The following is a 19,386-nucleotide window of genomic DNA, read 5'->3' as shown; positions in this document are numbered from 1 at the left end:
AGTTTATGTAAATATATGGACAAATGTATGTATGGGTGTATGTACATAGTAAGTATTACTATCCTGCATAGATTGCGAGATTTTACAGATTTTGTTTTCTATTCTTTTAAATTTTTACTGAAATTACATAGTCTGAACATATATATTTGTGCTAGCCGTATAAGAATGATATATATATATATATATATGAGTGTGTGTGTGTGTACGTGTATGTTTTGCATACACAGATGATCCTCCACCTATGATGGTTTGACTTAACCATGTTCAGCCTTTTTGACTTTACAATGAGTTTCTCTATATAAAATCCATCAGAAATTGAGGAAGGGCTTGGCGCCTATAGCTCAGTGGTTAGGGTGCCAGCCACATACACCAAGGCAGGTAGGTGCGAACCTGGCCTGCTAAACAGCAATGACAACTACAACAACAACAGCAACAACAACAACAACAACAAAAATAACCAGGTGTTTGGTGGGCACCTGTAGTCCCAGCTACTTGGGAGGCTGAGGCAAGAGAATTGCTTAAGCCCAAGAGTTTGTGGTTGCTGTGAGCTGTAATGCCACAAAACTCTACTGAGGGTGACATAGTGAGATTCTATCTTTAAAAAAAAAGGAAGTTGAGGACACTTGGAGGCATTTTTGACTTATGATGGATTTATAAGGGCATAGCCTCATCAGCTACTCATTGAGGAGTATCTGTATACGTGTGTATACATATATATATATGTCTATAATTTACCCTCACTGTACCCTATGATGTAATAGCAATTATATCCCTATTTGTCATGAGAAAACGGGAGACACAGAGAAATTAACCAATACCTTCTAAGTCATGTACCCAGTAAGCAATGATGTCCCAATGTGAATTCTACCTTTATTAATTGCAGAGCACATGATGTTAACTGCCCTGCTATACTGCTGCTAACCAGCTAGTTAATAAATACATGTCAATTTTAGTTGACTATTACTAAGTAATATTTGACCTATGGAAATTTAAAAACTCTACTTTTATATTACGTAGCTCAAGAATAACTAGCATGTCACATTTTCTTGCACTGATTTTTATTTCAAGCTTTTTGAATACCTGAGTGATCTGTTCACAGGTACCTTCTTGAATCTCCCTCTTACACATACACACATTTGTACACATACACACATGCACACACACTCACTCTTAAATTTTTAATTTATCACAGCAATCTGAATGCTACAGATTATGACTCTGAAAATTAAGAATCATTAAAAAATGATTATGAACAACCAGATAACTTTTCACAATTTTAATTTTCTACTGTTGAGTTTGAAGAGTGAGCCTAAGGGTCAATATTATGCAATGACTAGCTGGGAGGCTGAAGCACAAAACCAAACTTTAAGGCCAATGTGTGAAGGGACATGGCAGAATTTGTGAGTGAACCCAGCTGCTGCCTACATCCAGAGTTCAAAGTGTTTTTTTTCAATTATATACACATATTTTTCTATGTAAATACTTTATTCTATTGGAGATAGTAATTCTTTATCAGAGAGGAAAAAGATAATAGGATTAGTAACATACATACATGCAAACATATGTAGGGAGAGAAAAATTTTATCTCTATACTTCAGGACTTTTCTCCCCGTTGTACCTGAAAAATAAATTGACATAGGCAGGAGGAAAATATACAAATTCATTTAATACAAGTTTGATGAGGCATCAGCTTTCATAAAGGAATGAAGAACTCAAAGCCACAAAGTTGAACACTGACACGCTGAAATGGACAAAGAATACTCAGTGATGCAAAGAGACTAAATTATTTGAGGAGGCTTATGAGAGATATTTTAATGAGATCTGTACAGAATTCTCTTTTTCCCAACTTCCCACATTTAATAATAAGAATGTTAATTTCCTTCTATTAGAGGGAAGACATCCTTTACAGAGGGAATTTCATCTTCCACTTTTAAGAAATAGAAGTTCACAATGACCTCGCACCTGCTGTTTTTCAAGTGTCTTTAACTCAAAATGTCAGTATGCCCAGAATGGCATATTTTTAACTCCTTCAGATAATATTAAGAAATATTTCCTGAGGACATCAAGGATCAACTCTAATATATTTTTTAATAAAATATTAATATTTTTAAAAGTTTATGCCATCTAAATGGAATAAATTTTTATCCAAGAAAGCCTTTTGGTAAATGAAGTGTATCTATAGACAGTCATTCAAGATATATCATAGTTTGAAAGTACATTACTACTTTTTTTTACACTGTTGCATAAAAGTTATGATTTAGGAAAATCCCTGAAAACAATAAATGGAGGCAGAAGAAAAGCCATCACTTGAAATAAACACATGCATAAGAGAAGCGATTTTACAGTGGAATTAGATTTTCCTTTTCTAGAAGTGCTATAAGGATGCCAGTGAAGGCTGCAAGAATCCTGCTGTCCATACGCATGCTTACTCTTGTGAAGTTTAAAATGACCCCTGACAGTGGCTGACTACAAATGATTCTAGGAGGTGAGTAATGGCAACAAGTTATCTTAGGACAGAAATCGTTCTGTCAACTGGCCATTTTTATTTGTTGGTATCATACCGCGTCACCCCCTGGGTTCTAAACATGACAGAAAAAAAATACATCATAGGAAGAATATTTTCCTGAAATCAAACAAAATGTAAAAACAGACAGTATTTCCCACAGGTATATCAGTCTCAGCCAGGCGATGGTGTTAAAATTTATCTATGAGAAGACACCCACAGCTGCTTCAAATACTGACTTTTCCTCTGTTTGTGAGCAATAACATTTTCCGATATCCAACAATGTATATTTAGATTTGTGTTTCTTTCCTTGTTTTTTTTTTTATTTTGTACAATGTAAATGTGTGTAGTTCCATGAAAAATGGAGCCAATAGTTGAAAGCCAGAAGAGTTTAGAAATGGCAACTATCAACAGCAACATGGCACAAATGAAAAGAAAGTACTTAACAAAAGAAAATGAGAAAGGGTTTCTTTTTTTTTTTTTTTTATTTAGCTTTCACCTCATTGACTTGATTATTGTGTTAAGACATTTATGTTCTACACTTGACAGATTTGACTTGTACCCTTGCAATATGCTCCATAGGTGAGGTCCCACCATTTACCCTCCCTCTATCAAACCTCGCCCCACCCCTCCCTTCCTGCTCCATTTCTCTCCTTCATCCCGGGCTATAGTTGTGTTTTATCTTTCATAAGAAAGTGTGAGTAAATATAAGTTGGTTTCATAGAAGTACTGAGCACATTGGATACTTTTTCCTCCATTCTTGAGACACTTTACTCAGGAGAATATGTTCCAGGTCCTCCATGTAAACATAAAAGAAATAAAGTCTCCATCTTTTTTAAGGCTGCATAGTATTCCATGGTATACATATACCACAATTTATTAATCCATTCATGGGTCGATGGCACTTGGGCTTTTTCCATGACTTGGCTGTTATGAATAGAGCTGCAATGAATAATCTGTTGCAAATATCTTTTTTGCAAAGTGATTTTTGGTCTGTTGGATAGACTCCTAGTAGAGGAATTGCAGGATCCAATGGCAGGTCAGTTTTTAGATCCTTGAGTGTTCTCCAAACTTCCTTCCAAGAGGAACATATTAGTTTGCATTCCCACCAGCAGTGGAGAAGTGTTCCCTTTTCACCACATCCATGCCAACATGTGTAGTTTTGGGATTTTGTTATGTGGGCTACTCTTACTGGAGTTAGATGATATCTCAAAGTGGTTTTGATTTGCATTTCTCTGATGATTAAAGATGATGAGCATTTTTTCATGTGTTTGTAGATCATGCGCTTGTCTTCTTCGGAGAAGCTTCTGTTCAGGTAAAAAAAAAAAAAAGAAAAGAACAAGGTAAAGGGTTTTTTCAGAAACAGACAAGTTCATTATACTTTTCATGACTATAATTAGAGAAGGTATTTCTATGTCATTATAGGTAGAGAAATGTAGCAAGAGTAAAATTCCGCCATTTATGCTAGCTCTTCTTGCTCAGGGACTGTAAGTTACTAATGAATTATTTCTAGCCTAATTTACCTGCTGAGGACTTAGAATAGACCAGGAAAGAGAAAAGAACTAATAAGTGTAAATATCAACATGTAGTTTTACAGACATTAATTTTCCTTTGCTCATTAAATATACTTTATATTTTAGGATTTAACTTCTTTTTTTATTTTATTTATTTTAGTTTTATTTTTATGTTTTTCACATATACATTAATACATTTATGGGGGTATAATGTGCTGATTTCATACAGAATTAGGAATGCTTACATCACATTGATTAATATATACCTCATCTCTTTTACTTAATTATTGTGTTAAGACATTTATACTCTATACTTAATAGATCCGGCATGTACCCTTGCATTATGCACCATAAGTGTGATCCCCCATTCACTCTCCCTCAGTCTGACCTCGCCCCTTACCTCCCATCCTTCCCTACTCTCTGCTTCATCTTGGACTATAGCTGTGATCCACTGCTGGTGGGAGTGCAAGCTAATATGTCCCTTTTGGAAAGAAGTATGGAGAATATTCAGGGATCTAAAAGTAGACCTGCCATTTGATCCTGCAATTCCTATACTAGCTGTATCCCCCAAAAACCAAAAATCACTTTATAACAAGGATATTTGCATCAGATTGTTCATTGCAGCTCAATTCATAATAGCCAAGTCATGGAAGAAGCCCAAGTGCCCATCAACCCATGAATGGTTAATAAATTGTGGAATATGGATACCATAGATATTATGCAGCCTTAAAAAAGATGGAGACTTTACCTTTTTTACCTTTACGTGGATGGAACTGAAGCATATCCTACTTAGTAAAGTAGCTCAAGAATGGAAAAAAAAAATATCCAATGTACTCAATACTATTATGAAACCAATTTACAATCATTCACACTTTCATGTGTTCTTTCTTGAGCTGTTTCTTGTTCAAGTCTCAGTGCTATTTTGCCAATTAGCCAAGAAATATCGCTCTGTGTGTGCATGTGTGTGTTTCATGCAAGTAAAACGGAATTGCCTCGGGTATGTGAGACTTTCAGATCCTCTCTGAAAATGTCTTTCAATAAATTTAGGCCTCAGCTGCAATGTGACGTAAGAGGAAGAATGCAGACAAGAGTTAAAAGACCTGGACTCTAGGCTAAGCTTAAACATAGCATATCACTCCTTATTCCTCTCTCTCTTTTATATTTTTTTATTAATATTAAATCATAGCTGTTTATACAACCTGCTCCCTACCAACTGGGGACTTGGGTTCTACATCTATAAAATAAAGGTTTTGAGCCAGAACGTCCATTTGAGATCAAACAATATGTGAGTTGCACCAACAAAGAGCCACCTGGAGGGGCATCACACATTTCTTTCATATTTCCCCAGCCCCAGCTGGAATAATCACAAATTGCCTTCTGTGTGTATTCTCTGGGTGTATAATATACATTATTGATCTGTAGTGCCTGCAAGTACACTGTGAATACATAAAAAGGAATAGAATTTATAAACTACCTGTCCTTCTTTATTATATTGTGACTCCTACAAAATAAGCTGAGCTCTCCGTTTTCTATGCTATGACTTCAAGCAAGAGTAAATTTTTACAAAGAAAATTGCTCATAGATACAAATGCTCTTTTCCTGCTCTTAGGGGGTCTCATTGATCTTAGCGGCACATTGGTAAGAATTATAAGCTCCAACAAGGCTGTGTCTCTTTTTTCTATATCTCCTAGAGCTTATCATGACTGATCTTTCCCGAAAGTGCTTTGCACATAAATGTTACTCAATAAGTTTTTACTGACTTGATGTATCCATTGATCGTTTGGTAATATTAGTGACGACAGTAAAGCAAGGCAATAAAGTAACGCTTAATACTGGGAGGATTCTGATATCATCTGGTAGAGAACTATTTGAAGTGTTACATATAGATACGAGATAAATCTTCAAGTATAAAGAAATCAAAGTTGATCTGGTCATTTGTAGACTTTGTCATTTTTCCTACTCTTGTATCATGCTGTGTGCAGTACAGTTAAGAAAGCAGAATGTTTGTAGTCACAGCTAAATCTATATTAACTATAGAACAGAGCTCCCAACTGACATGCGTAGTGTTAAAGAACCAACTTTCCATCACTCTAACCTGTTAACAGTTCAACCAAACAACTTCCCACAAGTGGAACTAGCAGAACAATTACCTATAAGGGTAACAGAGTATGGAACATATGAAGATATGAACTAATTTCTAACTAAATATAAGCTTTTACATTCAATGAAATGAAATGAAATGAAAATGGTTTAGTCTACTATAAGTGTATGGCATGTCTTCAATACAGGGAATACTGATTACCCAGAATCTAAAGAATGCACCTTATATAACAAACTGACCCTTTTTTTGTAAAATAGACAGTAAGAATTTATCTTTATGGTGATTTCTCAGAAGTCTGTTAGATCTTACAGTGTACTGGGAAATAAAAAGAGTAAAATAGAGTTTATTTTGCTCCCAAATTAAATGTCTTTCATTAAATGAAAGTTTTGATGACTATTAAATTATTAATCATGTTTAATCAGTAAACATTTATCTTTCACAATTAAAGAAAGTGCAAGGTCTTTTGAGAGATACAAAAATAAAGATTGTTTTTCTTCTTCCAGTTTTAAGTATTAAAAATGTCTAAGTGGGGCGGCGCCTGTGACTCAGTGAGTAGGGTGCCGGCTCCATATGCCGAGGGTGGTGGGTTCAAACCCAGCCCCGGCCAAACTGCAAAAACAAAAAAATAGCCGGGCGTTGTGGCGGGCGCCTGTAGTCCCAGCTACTCGGGAGGCTGAGGCAAGAGAATCGCGTAAGCCCGAGAGTTAGAGGTTGCTGTGAGCCGTGTGACACCACGGCACTCTACCGAGGGCAGTAAAGTGAGACTCTGTCTCTACAAAAAAAAAAAAGTCTAAGTGATTGCACATGTATTTCCTAACCTAAACTTTCCTCAAATAAAATTTGCATACCGGGTGGTAATATATATCAATATGTGAGGAAAGAGACCTTTAAATAATCTTCCTAGAGGAAAATAGTAAATATGTCTCAAGTGGATTTTTAAAAAGTTCTTAAAGGAAATAAGTATTTTCAATGTACCTACTTATTTTTCTGAATTACAGATTTCTGTATTTGGTATTAAAGATATTTCACACAACAACCTCAACGTATCTACTGTTGCACCATTATTTCCCACATCTTCCCTATTTATGCCACTAACAAATATAAAAGTTGTTTATATACTTTCTAAATACTTTGTTGTTTCCAAAGTCAGTGCCTTTGCTTGTATTGTTTGGTCTGATTGGCGCACCACTAATTCTGAGTAAAAATTCTTCTGGTCTTTAAAAGTTCGTACCCATGTCTACCATCTTCATGAAACCTTTTCTAATCTCCCCACCACTCCTTTTTATGAATTGTAATGGTGCTCTGAATCTTCCTGTTAGGATATGTTTTTTTCCAAGTGGAAACATTTTGGGAGCCATTTGACACTATATAAATACCACGTGTTTCCCTTATTTTCTTAATTCTGTTCTTGAAACCTACTATAGTTGATAAGTATCTTCTATATGTCAAAAACTCTGTCTAATGGCAGAGGTAGAAATGTAAGCCAATATTTACAAGAGAGTGAAATAAGAACTACGACCAACAGAATAAAGAGAGTAAGAAGCTGCAACAAATACGCCAAACCCAGTCATGCATCTTGGATGACTAAGTTGGGATTTGAAGAATGAACACAAATGACAAAGAAGGGTGTAGTGAAAGAGGATTGCAACATGTATATCAATGTGCGCAAGTGTACAGAGTCATATACAATCATAAAGCCTCCCCAAGTCAGCAAATAATTAGCTTAAACTGAACTTATACCATTGAGAGGATCTGAGTCCCAAATGAAAGCAGAGAAGAAACCAGTGTCATAAAAAGATCTTTTACCCTAGTTTTGATAACACGGTTTATCTCAAATGAACATGTCAGAAAACTCACGGTTATAGGAATGGAAAGTGGGCAGGCGTGTTTTATATTAAGGAGGTAGAATCTTTGAAATTTTGTTACTGGCTTGATAGGAGGTAAGGAGAACAAGAGAGGAAAAATAGGGTTAATCCAAAATTTCTAGTTTTCTAAACTAAATGGCCCCTTTTGGTGAGGAAGTAATCTGATAATGCTAAACATGTTTGAAGAAGAAAGTTGATATTTCTGGCTTGTGGTAGAGTGAATGCAGGAACCCTGTGTGATAGTCAAATAACTACATAGTTGGATAAACGCATCTAAGGCCAGGCTGATTTTCAGTTGAGCAACCAATGAGGTTTGAAATCCAACCTGTGTTGCTAGCAATGAGGCCTTCACCCTAGTACAGGGCTGCCTCTACTCAGAGGAAGGGATGTCATTTTCTAAAGCATCTGTCCAGAAGACAGGGCCTTTTAAATATCCCGCTACATTTGACTTATGCAGTAAGTCGGGTGAGCTTGCCCATCAGAATGCCTGTAAATAGAGACAAATACAGAAGTAAATATGGACAGACATTTTTAATAGGTTACTTTTTGTGACTGTGATTAAGGGCACAGGTAAGTAGTACAGCTTTTGTGTTCAATTTACTTTCCTGTTTTTACTCTCAGCCTAGACAAGTTACCTTTGTGAGGCTTGGACTGCTCATTTAAAACTAGAGTAAGGCCAGGTGTGGTGGCTCACACCTGTAATCCTAGCACTCTGGGAGGCTGAGGCAGGTGGATTGCCTGAGCTCAGGAGTTTAAGACCAGCCTGAGCAAGAGCAAAACCCTGTCTCTAAAAATACCTGAGCATTGTGGTGGCCGCCTGTAGTCCCAGCTACTTGGGAGGCTGAGGCAAGAGGATCATTTGCGCCCAAAAGCTTGAGGCTTGAGGTTGCTGTGAGCTGTGACTCCATGGCATTCTATCTACCAATGTTGATAAAGTGAGACTCTGTTGCAAAAACAAACAAAAACAAACAAAAAACACAAGCTTGAAGATAGAGATATTTGGTTCTGATTGCAGTAGGGAGGATTAAAAACAACATATACACCATGCTTTTATGGAGATCCTTGTACATAGTGAGAAACTCATGAATATAAATGTTATTACTACCAATGTTATTATCTTGTATGTCTCTGAGAACTATTCCAAGTTCTGAGTTCCTACCCTTTCAGGTCAGGTATACAGGTGAGGAACTGTATCTCATAGTCTTCTTTAAGCAGTGCCTGTGAAATCGGTTTGTTTCTCTATTTTTCAGATTCTTTTACTGTATGTGGTAAGTAGAATAATGACTCCTAGAATATGTTTACCTCCAAAACCCTGAAACCTATGGTTTACATAGCAAAAGTTGCTTTGTGGATCTGATAGAGTTAAGGTACTGAAATGGGAAGGTTATCCTGAATTGTTTGAATGAACCAGTTCCATCACCAAATTCTTTTTTTTTTTTTTTTGGTTTTTGGCTGGGGCTGGGTTTGAACCCGCCACCTCCAGCATATGGGACCGACGCCCTACTCCTTGAGCCACAGGCACCGCCCCCATCACCAAATTCTTTATCAGAGGGAGAAGAGTCAGAATCAAAGAGAGTGATGATGGGGGCTGACGTTGGAAGAATATGGGGCCATAGCCAAGGATTGCAGGTGGCCTCCAGACACTGGAAAAAGGAAGGAAACAGATTCTATCCTCAAGCCTCCAGAAAAAATGGGGACATATTTTAGACTCTGACCACTGGACATGTAAGAGAATAAACTTGTGTTGTTTTAAGCTCTTGACTTTGTGATAATAGAAAACTAATTCATATCTCAAATATGTCTTTCCGTACTTAATAAAATACTCATCTGTTCTCTTATAAATAACTAACCGTAATTACTAAATCATAAAATAGGCTATATTCCCACCTCTCGTTTTCGTATTTTGTACACTACATCAAAGTATGAGTTTAAAATGTCTTTGTTCATATTTCTCAAATTTTCCTCTTATGAGCTTTGGATAAAGCCCATGTTTTCTCCTAACTTGTGTGAAATTCAGATGTCAAATGTCTTAGATTTGCTGCTATATGATTCTCTATGACCACATACTCCTTTTTGTTTCCAAGTAATATGTCTAAATATCTCAAAACTCCTAATGTAAATTCACAAATTAAGCTATATCTGGACCCATATTATTACCATATACATATGCACAAATGCACATGCAGCAGTGTTATCTAATTCCTAAAAGGTTACAGTTATTACCTTTAATTTATCAATGAAAAATATGAAGGAGGTGGTTTTTAAAAGATGATTATAATGTCAATAAAAGTCGGGAACTTTTCCTATGATGTTCTACTATAAATATCTTAGTATTAGCACAATTTTCTATATATACATAAATTTTACATATATATACAAATGTATAACATATAATGTATCAAGGGCTCAGCTCAGCTGTAGAGAGAGAGGTGCTATCAAATGTCAGAATATTTAATTAAAATGGGAAAGAGAAAAAAATGAGAGTATCATGGAAGGATTTAAGCTTTTAACTTCTTATTGCAATTGTATAATCAAGAAGCTAAAACCAGAGCAAGCACCCTTCATCCCTCCTTCATTTCCACCAGTGGAATGGAGCATCAGTTTGGGATCAGGTTGATTAGCTTATACATAAGAATTTCTCTCTGCTGTTAGAGCTCTACACAAAAGGCTCTGGCAGCTTTAGGGCACCTGAAATGAAGGAAAATGGGATAGGAATGAAAAATCCTGGGTATTGAGAGTGGGGAGAAGCATCTTCATGGTTCCTGCTCTATGTTCCCCCTTACCCCCATAAGTCATGGCTTCCCCTTGGCAGAAATGCCTAATGAGGACCTAAATGAAGGCCTTCCATAAGTACAGCTAAGAATAAAAGCTCTGGGGCTAGGAATGCAAATATGAGAACAGTGTGATGGGCCAGGGGACCCTGAGATCTTGACTACAATTCCCGCCAAGGACTGCAGTGCACTGGCTCTGCACCAAGTCTAGTCTGGGAAGAGCAGCTTTCTCCCCTGAGGCCCGCAATGTGAAACTTTGATAATTACCGATAGTCACTCCTAAAAAATTACAAATAGCTTGTTAACCAGGGACAGAGCCTTAGAACTGATAGAAGAGGACAAAAAGATCATGGAATTTCATGAGTCAATTTCTGAGCTAATTTCTTCAATTTTCTATAGATGAAAGTTATTTTCATGAATTTGCTATTATAGTTAAACAATAATAATATATTCTTCCAATTTCTTCCTGGATGTTTAAATGGAATTAAATATTTTCCATCAGGAAACTATCCTACAGTTCCCATTATTGACTATCAAAACATCATGACTAAGGATAGTCTACTTACGTATTTCAAAATAGATATGGAGATAAAATTATTTTTGTAGGGCACTTGTAATTGGACAAGGATATTCTCATTATACATAGAACTTAAATTACCTCAGTGTTGCTATAGATCAAAGTTCAGGTGCAGAACATAGTAGTCCATATATAAAACAATATAATGGATTTGACTGATTTGTGAGTGAATTTACTTAGAACTTTCACTTTAAGTAGTCTGTGATGAAAATAGCATTTTTGTTTGTTTATGTCCAAAAAATTTTCAGGAACATCTCTTACCTGATTAAACAGTTGAGATCACACACACACACACACACACACACACACACACACACACATATACACACAGATAAAACACTTACAAATGACTTATTATGCATTAATACTCAAAGGAATAGAAAATGTAGCTACTTTGACAGTCACGAAATCTGAAATATGTAGCTTTATTGTATATACATCTTGAAGGCACTTTCAATATAATTTATACCATACATATGTGCCCTGGTTGACTTGAATGTACCTTGTGAAGACCAAGGTCAGAATAAGAATTAATTAGCATAAAAGTGTTAGTTATCACCACACACACTATTGATTCTCCAACTTTGTATGTTAATAGAAAACTCTGTATCCACACATTTTCTAACTGGATCTTTTTCTATATACATAATACCCATGTTGTTAATGAATTAATTTATTTTTAGTTGACTTTGAAAAAAATCAATACATTTGGTCTGATTTATGATAGTTATTGAACCACACCTTTGTCTTACATATCTAAGGCTTTTTTTTTTTTTTACAGCCTACTACATTTTTAATCTTTTTTGAGATTTTTTCACAGGGAAAGATATCACAGGTATAAATATATCATTATAAGTTTAAAAATCATCAAAGTCAGTGAGGAGAAAGTACATTCTTTACACGTATTCATTTAGAAGGCTGAACAATTCAACCAAAATTGAAGAATTATTCTTGATTTTTCATTATTCCTTTTAAAATACAGATAAAGTATACAGAGAGGTTGACATTTGATTCACTCAAAATAGTCTCATCCTTTTGCTTGATGTTGGATGTTCCAGAGAATAAAATTTAATACCATTCGTTACACCATATTTTCAATAATAATAATAGAGCAATGAAAAATCAAAATAAAGATGGCTCAGGGAGCCATATATCCTCTAAATATACACAAATTTATAACCTTCATTTATTTTCTAAGGAAACGAATTTTAAGTAATGCTAGTTTAACCAATGGAGGAAAAAATCTTCCATCAAAATATATAATTTCCATTGCAGACTAGAAGGCTAGTATTAAAAAAAAGTTGTAAGCAAAAAAGTTTGCATATATGGATGACAAGGATCACCCCTTTGAAGCACAAAGCATCAAATAAGGTCTTATAAAAGATCCATCTATGACCTTCTTCATTTGTGAGTTCCTAATAAATTTATAAAGCTTGAGTCTCAGTCTTTAGATCAAGGTATATCCATGCTTCATAATGCAGATTTCCCAGAAATGGAGGAAGCAAATAACTCAGAATCTCAAGTGGGATATATTTACTATGTACCTGTTTAATGTTTCCCAAAACCATAAGAAAAGCTGATCTGTCCAAATGATGTTTGTGATAGCTGAGTCCTAATACTGTTACATCCCATTTCTGAACATTGGGATCTAGACGAACTTCATGATACTTGAGATGGAAGGCTTTAATTTTAGCAGATATGGCAACGGGTGATCCATCAGGTAAAAGCCATGGCCAACCTTTGAACTGCCATGCAGGACCTTGTACAAAAACTGCTACCACCCGGTCCCAGTCTTGAGGCATAAGTTTAAGGGGCTGGTTACTACTCTATAAGGTACTGTGACACTACTTGCAGTGCCCCCTGGTTGCATCTGGTCTTTTCTTCTCTGTATTAGAATTTCATTTTTCGTTGACAATGTTGTTTCTTCTTTTCATCTGATGGGACAAATTTCAGGTCCTGTAGAAGGTCTTTTGCATTAAGCATGGTTATTAAAGAGGTAGTAGCTGCAGGAATTATGATAATAGATGTTTATGATTCTTTTTTTCTGATTTGGGCAAGGTCTTGCTTGAGAAACTGGTCTTGGTACAGCCTGGGTTGCAGGGGTCTGATTCTTACAAGCAGACACATCCTCCATTACAGATTTCAGTGTCATACCATGGTAGGTGCCCACAGTGTCAGTTTTGAAGCTCTCCATTTTTTGTTTTCCTTTGAATCTTTCCTGGTCATAGCCGTTATAGGCAGCTGGGATAGGCTGTCTAGTACACAACATCGGAGCCACAGTGCTGCATTTGGAGCTTGTCGCTGTTCAGGTGCCCGTCCTTCTTCTCTGGCTTTTACAAATTGAAGAATTGCCAATATATTGTTGGAAAAATTCTCTCCTGTGTAAGATAGTTGTCCCTGTCCTCCATACTCTCTCTCTGCTAACTATATCTTGGGTCACATCTACCTCAGCATCAACAAAACTCCTCTGTTTAAGGGCAGTTATATCATCATCTAGATCAGTCTTGATAGCAGATCTTTTCTTAGCCGTAATTTTGGCTTTGATTGTATCAATTTTTTCCACTGACATGGCTTTAGACAAAGATCTAATCTTTTTTTTTTTTTTTTTTTTGTGCAGTTTCTGGCTGGAGCTGAGTTTGAACCCGCCACCTCTGGCATATGGGGCCAGCACCATACTCCTTTGAGCCACAGGTGCTGCCCCAAATATCTAATCTTTTCAGTCTGTAAATCCCTTCTTTGCGATCTTCCAAATGAGCAGCCAATCTCTTTATTTATTTATTTATTTATTTATTGCATTTTGGGGGCCGAGCTCGAACCTGCCATCCCCAGTATATGGGGTCAGCACCCTACTCCATGAGCCGCAGGCACCACCCAAACAATTCTGTAAAGTGGACTCTTTCTTTTTTTTTCTTTTTCGCAGTTTTGTTTGTTTTGTTTTTTTTTTAATTTTTGGCTGGAGCTGGGTTTGAACTCCCCACCTCCAGTATATGGGGCTGGTACCCTATTCCTTGAGCCACAGGTGCCAACCACAGCCAATCTCTCTTTATCAAGACACACACACTCTTCAATTCAGGTTTGTTTTTTTTTTTTTTTTGCTTCTGCTAAAACTTTATCTGCAGCTCATTTAACTCGAGTAGATTGCTGAAGCCCTATTTCCAGGGGAGCACTTCTATCTGTTCTTGCTGATGTTGATGCTCCAACATTGAGATAGCCAAGCAGATCTTTTTGGTCGGGTCAGAATGTCAGACATAAACAGGATGAGAAAAGTGTACATTATTAAGTAGAAATAAGATGGAATCCAATGTGTAGCACTCTCTAGATTGCCCTTCTTTTCCAGTTCCCCAAACTACATAGTTGGTCCTCAGGAGACCTCCCCAAAGATCACTTCATCTCCCTTCACCACAATCCCCTTCTTCTGGATGTTGTACTCAGGCAGTTTGTTTTTTTTTTTCTAAAATAAAGATTAAAGCTATGCAGGAACATATCACATGACTTAGCCAATATGAGTTATTGAATAGCAGTATCATGGTATTTTAGATAATATTTTTTGGTGATCTTGTCTGTAGATCAAAAAGAATCAAGTGAATTATTCCTTGTTTCCTGATCTTCCCTTTAACTTGGTTAAGTGTTAGATTTCTCCCTGAATTTAGCCCTCTTTATTTTTATTTTCTTAGACTATTTACTTCAGAAAACATTCCATTGTAAACTCTTTCTCTGTCCCTTTAAGATACAAATCTTCTCTCCACCATTTGTTAGTTTTACACCAAAAATGTGTTTCTCCAGGACCCAGGAGACTTCCCTTTGAATATACATCAAGGAAAATAGTGCCACAAGCTGTAAGTTTATGGGGAAAGGTGGACATCTCGCTCCCATAAGTTCCAATTATCAAACACAGATGCCTAAACATAATGTCCCACCTCCCCCCAATGTGTTCCATTACTTTTCCACTTGCTCATCATGGTGGTTAAGAATTCATGTTTTCTGTTTCAGTGGAGTTGATCTTAGTCCTTTGTCCCCTACTCCCGTAGCATAAACAATTTCTATCTCATTTCCCATTATTTTTTTTCAGGTTTCTGGCACAATTTTTCTTTGACACCATCAGCCTGAGAACTCTACAGATTATAGCAGTAAGGATGACATTCACTAAATTCAGGAGCTTAGACTAAATTATTATGCAAAGTTAATTGTAAAATGAACCAATAACTTAAGATGATCTATTAATCAATCAACAACTGCAGATTGATATGGAAGATCAATATGCTTACCCCAAGTGGCTCATATCTTCGAATTCAACCAAAATATTTTGAGTAACTCTACTACTGTTAAGTTATTGTTCCTATTTTTCTTTTGCTTCCTTTACAAATGCACATGAATAATCCAGGCTTTTTTTTTTTTTTAAGGAACCAAAACTGTTGGAATCAACATAGAAACATTTTCACTTAAAAAAAAATCAGTCTAGAGTCTTTATATCTCATTGAAAGCAAATACACTGTTATCAAAGTTTAGGCTGTCAGGCTCTTATTAAGGAGCAAAACAACACGTTCAAACTACTGAATTGTCTAAAATATGAAAAAAATCACACTATATTGGTATGCCATCTACTTAAACATATTAGAATTAAACACCAATTTATTATATTCAGCAGATGAATCTAAATAATTATTCCTCTTATCGAAGCTCTTTATTGTAGAATCCTAAGAGACAAGGTATCTTCCAAGAAGGCAAAGAGTGGCTAATGGATTTAACCAATCTCTTAATTTACCCTTTCCAAAAGATGGAATAATTATATACTGTGAGGAAATATCAGAGTAGCCTTTCTTTTTTCCAAACCCTAAGTATTGTAAAATGTATACTTTAGCATATTATTCTAAATAATTGCAATTAATTATTTAGATATAAAAAGTAGACTTTAGCATATTATTCTAAATAATTGCAATTAATTTGAAAAATCAAAAAGACCTTGGATAATTGTTACAGATTTAATACATTAACCATCCTGAGAGTTGTATTTAACTGATCCTAGTTTGAGCCTAGGGTCTTGTGAAGCATATAGAGCTGGTGGATAGAGGGACAGTACATGGAAAGCCTAAGCACTGTGAAATCTCTGCTCACTGTTTCCACTGTCAATTGGTATCTCTTCACCACCTTCTCTGGTCCTGCCCAAGCACACCGAACATGTTGGACTGTGTTCTCTGATTACCAATTTCACTTTTCTCCTTGAATGTTTGCCTGGTTGCTCTTTGAAGGGAATGGATAAGATGGTATGTGGCGACATGACATAATTGCACATATACAAGGGGTATGACTCAGAGGTCGTCGTCCAGGACCACCCAAGGTCCACTCCAGACACAACTAAATATCTCTGGAATGACAAAAGACTCAGTTCTCAGAAACAAACTTAATAAGTGTGCCTTGAGTCACATACAACTCATGTGGCAGACTGTAAAATTTGATTCTAGTACCATGCGAGTTGCATATAGTTCATGCACAGGAAACAATAAAAAATAGCAAATTTTTATTAATTTGTTTGGATTTATTTAGAACTTTCTATTTTTTTGTGATAAAACACCATGGCCCCAAGGAAAATTTCTTTCATTCCTTGTGTGGCAATCATGTATTAAGAGAAAAAACATCTATGTTGTAGAATTCTTCAGAGAAAAAAGAAATTTCAAGAGGTGGTAACCTGGTACAATGATAAACAAACAAAAACAATATGATCTTTGTGAGCCACACTAGTCTTTAACGGATGCACAGCAACATCTTGTGGGATTGTGGAAACACTAAATGGGTATCAAGTATAAAACACACCGTGTTGCTTACAGCAATGAAAATTGAGGCTCAAGTGTTTTTCATATTTAGGTTACAGGTGTTTGCCTGTAACTTTCTGCTCTCTTGATACACACAGGAAACATTATTCAGTATTTGATGGCACCAATAAGGTATGCAAATACACTGAAAAATATTGTTTTCTCTAAGCTCAATCTTTTCAGTCTCTTCAAATTTCTAGCTATTTCATGGTGTCCACATCATGCACCATCCTGGTTGTCCTTCCTCATTTTATTTATTGCCTTCAAAGTACAGGAGCCAGGAAAGAAAATCCCCTCCAGCCACTATCTCATCAGTTGATAAGGATTTTTCTTGTTTAGAAAAATGTATGTCTATTAGTGCTGTCCATAAGGACATTATTGATTTGGAATGCTTCGTCATTCAAGAGGACTCAAACTGAACTAAAGAGCCACCAGAATCCAGATCTTTTGAAAAGTGGTACTTTTTATTTTTATTTTATTTTTTACTTTTTTTATTATCACGTATGCATACTACACAATCTTACTTGTTTTTAAATCCGTTTCTACAGATGAAATGGTTTTACCATCTCCCAAGCTCACAAAATATTTGATGAAAATGTTAAGAGAAAAAACAAACTCAAAAGGAGTAACTGCATGTGATTCTGTACAACGCTCATATTCAAGTACTGAATGATGTGCATTAGGAAACACATGGTAGTATAATCTTCTGCTAAAAGCCGAAGCATTTTAGGCATATTCTTGGTTCTCAGACGCCACTGCAATCAGTGTGTTAAACAAACTAAAAAGTATGTACAAATATCTTTGGACCCCTATTAAATTTAATTTGCATGTATGCACACACACATACACACATATAGATACACATATGATTAAAACAGAAAAAACAGTTTAAATTATTTTAATAATTAAGATTTATTTTTAGAAATAACTGAAGTAGCCTTTTGGGAGCAGTTGATTTAGAAGCAATTCTTCTTTCAGGATATTTTCTTGGAACCAGATTTATTTTTCATCCATAATTTTAGAAAACACAAAATAGTGTGCCAATTTTATTAGGATTTTATACTTTGGAGTGGAATACTTAGGTTTAAATCTTACCTCAGCCTTAACAGCCATGTGACCTGAGCAAGTGATTATTAGTATTTTTTTCTGTGTTTCACTGTTCTATTTAGCGGAATGTGAATTGGACTAATAACTCTATTACATAATTATTTTGAGTAGTAATAGCTATTTATTATTCTGTATATTGTTAAATATCATTGTTACTATGTAAGAAAACTGATGTACAATTCCAGGACACCCTTCTTCCACCATCATCTGATCTTTCTATAGCAGCATCTTCTAGAGATCAAATATGTCAGAGGCAGTTGCTCTTGAAATCAAAATTAAAAAGTCATCATTGACAGAATAGACTCGGGATCAGGAAGTTGTCACACTGACTACAGCACAGTGTTACAAACTAATCAGTGGCCCAGATCATCTGTGATAACTTTGATGCCACAACAGTGGTGATTGATTATGGAGAAGGAATCCAATGTGTATCAGCAATAAGTAAAGTATGTATCAGCCAGACACATACGGTCATATCTACTACTTCTACCTCAGATAGGAAGAACTTCCTCAGAGATCTGCAAAAGGATCTGTCATCACCCTCCTAAGGTTTTATGAACCTCTGTATTATGCCATTTGTATGACGCTGCACTGTTCACACATACATTCAAGATATTATTTCACTTAATCATTTTAATAAATAAGTCTTTGAATCTCATGGTGAAAGGATTATCCTATCTTGTAATAAAAAAAAACAATCAGAAATAACTCACCCAAGAAAACATAGTGAGTAAGTCGTATGTGCCGAAGCACATATCGACTTCTTCCTGAATCACTCTGAAGTTGATAGAATAATGTACTTATATCCTTACACGTGAAGGGGAGAGCAATTTGACTTAACATATATTCATGTTAAATTGCATCAGTACAGGAGCACATGGTTGATGTCATATCTTGCCTAGGTGAATGGTGAAATATTGATTGGGTCAGAAAGTTAGAAAAACAAAAATTCTGTGCACTAATCCTATTAGGATGACTTCAAATCCCCATGCTCCAACTTGCCTTGTGTAAGAAAGGCTGTTGGACACCTTATGTAAGCAAATGTTGTTTGGTGGGTTCAAAGTATGTTGACTTCCTTACTAGTTTTTCTAGAGATAGCTTTGAAAAACACACCTGGAAATGTTTATAAGATTAGAGGATT

General features: G+C 35.8%; 1 pseudogene; it reads right to left on the bottom strand.

Moving 5' to 3' along the window:
• Positions 1 to 12,841: 12,841 nt before the first annotated feature.
• LOC128581093 (parafibromin-like) lies at positions 12,842 to 19,000 on the bottom strand (annotated as a pseudogene).
• Between the last annotated feature and the right edge of the window lie 386 nt (positions 19,001 to 19,386).

The sequence above is a fragment of the Nycticebus coucang genome, chromosome 3, assembly GCF_027406575.1.
Source record: "Nycticebus coucang isolate mNycCou1 chromosome 3, mNycCou1.pri, whole genome shotgun sequence".
Lineage (NCBI taxonomy): Eukaryota > Metazoa > Chordata > Mammalia > Primates > Lorisidae > Nycticebus > Nycticebus coucang.
Note: the sequence above shows the minus strand (reverse complement) of the source record. Positions and strands in the feature narration are given on the sequence as shown.